Source organism: Ixodes scapularis, unplaced genomic scaffold (assembly GCF_016920785.2).
Source record: "Ixodes scapularis isolate PalLabHiFi unplaced genomic scaffold, ASM1692078v2 PGA_scaffold12__126_contigs__length_90152505, whole genome shotgun sequence".
Lineage (NCBI taxonomy): Eukaryota > Metazoa > Arthropoda > Arachnida > Ixodida > Ixodidae > Ixodes > Ixodes scapularis.
In genome coordinates this window covers 77404432-77409131 of record NW_024609838.1, presented here as the reverse complement: position 1 = coordinate 77409131, position 4700 = coordinate 77404432, and the positions used below count along the sequence as shown (strand labels likewise).

General features: G+C 43.9%; 1 long non-coding RNA gene across 1 annotated transcript; it reads right to left on the bottom strand.

The window, feature by feature from the left end:
- Positions 1 to 304: 304 nt before the first annotated feature.
- LOC121835388 lies at positions 305 to 1148 on the bottom strand. The gene is made up of 4 exons (XR_006077595.1): positions 1124 to 1148; positions 993 to 1067; positions 874 to 936; positions 305 to 352 (listed from the first exon to the last, which is right to left on the bottom strand). It is a non-coding gene; the product is annotated as an uncharacterized LOC121835388 (long non-coding RNA).
- Between the last annotated feature and the right edge of the window lie 3552 nt (positions 1149 to 4700).

Here is a 4700-nt window from a genome sequence, read left to right as displayed (position 1 = left end):
CGTAGTGAACGCCGAGATGGTAGCATGAACACTGAACACATAAATCGGTATGCCCGCGGTCCATGAAAATTCAGATGGAGCGCGAATTTCTTCAGCCACAGTGGAAATCGCTTCCCCTTGCCCTTCGACCTATTCTTTATATGCGATGATATGAGGTGAAATACCTCTTCAGAAACATGAGGCCGAATTATTTCCAGAGCTTGAGAAGCTGTTTGAGGAGTCTTCAGCTGCTGTTTCCGCAGTCTGGCTATCGTCTTTCTGTAGCTGGAAATTCTTGCCTGGAGTCGCTTAATAACGTCCTCGGGACTTTTCGTGAGCTTGCGGCAAACAGGTGCAGGATGGTTTGGACCAGCTATAAAAATGGCAACAAGTCAGTGAGATTAAAAACAGTTCCGATAAGTGCGATACGATTTAACCAGTACAAGCACCACTAAGCAGTAGCATACCAGGTAAGGTGTTGAGTGAAGCCTGAATTTTCTTCTTGTGCTTTACCTTTTAAGCACTGTCAAAGCCAGTGAAACTTCTGACCACCAATTACGTTATTCTTTTACTAGTCATGTAAAATGTTCTGCACTAAATGTCTTCACATAAAATCCTTGATAACCTTGCAAGTTCGAAAGGCTGAAATAGCATGAAAATTTCTCTTGAAACCTCCGCTTGACATGTGTGTTCCATTTTCCCACACCTCCCCAGTCATTAGTAATACAAATGGTTAGATCGGTATGCCACACACACGAAGCAAAGACTATAGCTTATAAAGGGACCTAGAATTCTTTAAACTGATCCTTCTGGGACATATTGTATTATCTACTGGCTATAGAGGTTCACACAAATATGTTTCAGAAAGTGGCGAAAGCAAAACGGGACACTTACAGTGTTGACCTGGACCACAGTGGCCAGCGAAAAGACCAGAAGAGCTGGTTGCCTGACTTGGGTCTGGAAGAGTGCGCATATTAGGCACAGGCTGGTGCTTCAAAATAACTCTATATTACCGAGTACTGCAGAGTGTATTACTGCGGAGCTGCATGGGAGTGGGGAATTCTGCAGTCTGTCGGGCTCTGCCTGGTCTGGAAAGGTTTCATTATTAGACACAGAAGTGCACCATGACGAGATAACCTCTTACCAAGCACAGCACGGCTCGCTGCGACGGAGCTGCACTGGAGTGAAGGGCCAGACGAGCTGGTTGCCTGAGTGGGACCTGGAAGAGTGCGCATATTAGGCACAGGCTGGTGCTTTAAAATAACTCTATATTACCGAGTACTGCAGAGTGTATTACTGCGAAGCTGCATGGGAGTGTGGAATTCTGCAGTCTGTCGGGCTCTGCCTGGTCTGGAAAGGTTTCATTATTAGACACAGAAGTGCACCATGACGAGATAACCTCTTACCAAGCACAGCACGGCTCGCTGCGACGGAGCTGCACTGGAGTGAAGGGCCAGATGAGCTGGTTGCCTGAGTGGAACCTGGAAGAATGGGCTTATTAGCCTACATAGAAAAGTTACTTATACCTTTGTGTATATGAGGGAAACACATTATTACAATCACCTATTGCAGATGCCCAGTTTATGGGAGGACGAACAGTAGGCACAGCTGATCGCACTAGGGTTGTTTGCCCTGGGTCCATAAAATCTTTTGCAGTGAAGTGATCACTGCAGACACGATAGGTGGCATAGAGTTGCGAAGCAGACTTTCCAAGAAGATCGTACCTCTTGGCATAGTCGAGCCAAGCCTTTGACCTGGAATATATATTATTTTCCAATGTGTTAAATGTACACTTTGGAACAAAATGTTAGATGCCAATCTGCAACCCTCGCTTCGACATTTTGGCTCCGCTTGCATGCGATGGGGACATATTTTTATTTGGCAGGATTGCTTTGGATGTCTCAACGCACACAGACAAATTTGGGCTCCTGCTCCAGAGTAGTGCAAAAGTAGCTCAACTAAGAAATCATGGTTTTTGCACGAGAGGACGAACAGAAGGGAGTACAACAAGCACAAGCGCGCTTGTGCTTGTTGTCCACCCTTGCGGTTGTCCTTTCGCACAAAAAACATGATTTCTAACGTTCACCAACTCGTCCAACAACAGGTCATTTTATAGCTAATTAACAGCAGGTGCACATTCACATTTCTTTAGGAAAAGACAGTATCAGTAGAGAGCAATATTCACCCCACCATGAAGCAGCGCTTTTATAACTCAAATTTAGAGCCACATTAAAAAAACACGAAAATTCACCCCACCATGAAGCACCACATTTATAACCCCAATTTAGAGCCACATTAAAAGCGATACATTCAAGCTATGTGTGAGACAAATCAAGGGCTGCTTCTTTTCCTTAACAATTTTGTCATACAAGATTAATTTGTCAGTTTTTATCTTCAAAGACAAAGTGGTAAGTCAGTACTAAAATTAGTATAACTGACCTGAGATCGCTTAGCCCAAATCCCCACATTACAGTTAAGGCATCCAGTCAACTTTAGCGCTTGATTTAAAAGCGCATTCTAGTAATTAATTATATTGTGAAGAAAAATAAAAATATTGGGATTTTTTTATATGCTCAAGTATGCAAATGGTTCCAAGGAACTATTGACAAGAAGGTGCTCACGCCAACCTACCTTGCGTCACGTGGGATTCGGAAAAATTTTGTGCCGGGTTTCTTGTGCGTTTTACCATTGTTTTCGCACCATGCGACACAGCAGTAGCTACCGTAGTAGCAACCGGAGGGCATCTGAGAAAGAAAAAAATGTAAGATATAAACACAAATATTCGTAGCTCTTAGTACGATAGCGCAGCCCATGTAACAATAATAACACATACGGGAAAAACCGGCTGCTGTCTGAGGTTTATTTCGCAGCGTCTGTTGGACCTCTGAGCATGCAAATAACGAGTAAAACCAACGGACACGATACAGTTCGCTTTTTTCTCTTGCCCTTGTATGCGCACGCCGTGTTTTGCTCGCGACTAAGCAATAACAAAGAAATGAGAAAACGTCTTACCTTCTGAAGAAACCTGTTAGGCGCAGACAATATCCACGTTGTGCTCACATTTTGCTCGCAGTGCTCACATGTGCTCAACACAAAACGCGTTGACAGATGTCAGGCACCATGCGGTCACGCCGTCCACGCACGCACGCGTCCGTCCGTCCGTCCGTCCCGCTTTAACTCCAGCCGCTTTCTCAGAGCAACTGCAGGAACCGGAACTGGCCCGTACATCACGTGATCTTCTTGACGTAGTAAACAAAAACTACTTCACCCTTTATGATACTTGCAACAATTTTAAATATAATAAAATTAAAACTTGAGTATTTATTTATAACAAACCTCACGAAATATTTTCATTCTTTGGCACACTTGCACCACTTAGCGGTCGGTGAGAAAACTAAACGCTCGGCCGCGAAACGGCTCGAGTGGCCACTCTTTCCCTTGTGTAGGTTACTCTATGCTCACGGCACGACCGTGTGTGCAGGTGGACTGTTTTCGGGAGTCTCGGCCAGTAATACTTGTCACCAGGGATGGGCACTATATCAAATACAAGTATTTGAAATACGTATTTCAAATACTTTGTGTATTTGGCATTTGTATTTAATTACAAATCGGGTAATGTATTTGACATGTGTATTTGAATACTAAAATGTGGGTATTTCAAATACAATAGTAATTAAATACAATTTTGTGGGTGAAAATACATCCCTCAAATTTATTGTCACTGTCCAGAGCAGGAAGAAAACTATGTTCTGCACCGAATGCAGTGTCTCTCAATCAAGCACAAGCGTTTAGTGACTGATTATGGTGCTAGTCCAGGGCAAGAGTAGTGACGAAATCGACGTTCACGGGCAGACTGGCTAAATAAGTGCCTGTGACAACTTCTGATGCTTTCCAGCCTGATCTCCCTCCATATTTTTGCCTGGAACATTCTAAAAGCGCGGGTTGTCCAGATTTTCGTAACTGGTGCGAGTTGTTACAATAAAAAATTCTCTAGCTAGTGCTGCGCGTCTTGGTCGTCTCGGTTCTTTGGTGGTCTATACCAAAATGTAATCGACAAAAAGAGCTACTTGAACTCTGTACTTGTTTCACTTTTTAAGTCCAAGCTGATTACATTTTTTTGTGATTATATTTCTATTACGTTACTAGAGCCTCGCATCCTAACTCCCGAGTGTGCGATGCAAAATTAAAATGTGATACCCAGAAACCCGTTGCAGGTGCCCTGAAGTCGCTGACGCAGATTTTGAGGAACGTATTTGGAAAAGTATTTGGAGGAGACCAAATACATTTGGTTGTATTTGTATCTTGTACTTAAATGCTTTTTTGGAAATGTAATTAGATTTGTAATTAAATACATTTTTGACGATGTATTTTGTATTTGTATTTCGATACATATTTGCATGTATTTTGCCCATCCCTGCTTGTCACGAATCCGGGCGAGCGTCCTGCTGTAGCCAAGGTGTCCAGCCATCGGGTCGTCATGGCGTGCTTCAAAGATTTCTTCACGCAGGCTGACCGGAACAACCAGCAGCCAGGCAGGGTTGCTCGTTCCGAAGTTCTTCTTGAAGAGCACGCCTCGCCGCAGAACGAAGCTTGGCATGTCTCGGGCCAAGACTCGCGGAACTGAGCTTCCTTGACCTTCGAGGTGGTCGATCACGGCGCGAAGTTCGGGGTTGTCTCGTTGAAGTGCTCCCATGTAGGTATCTGTAATTGCTCCGAGAAAA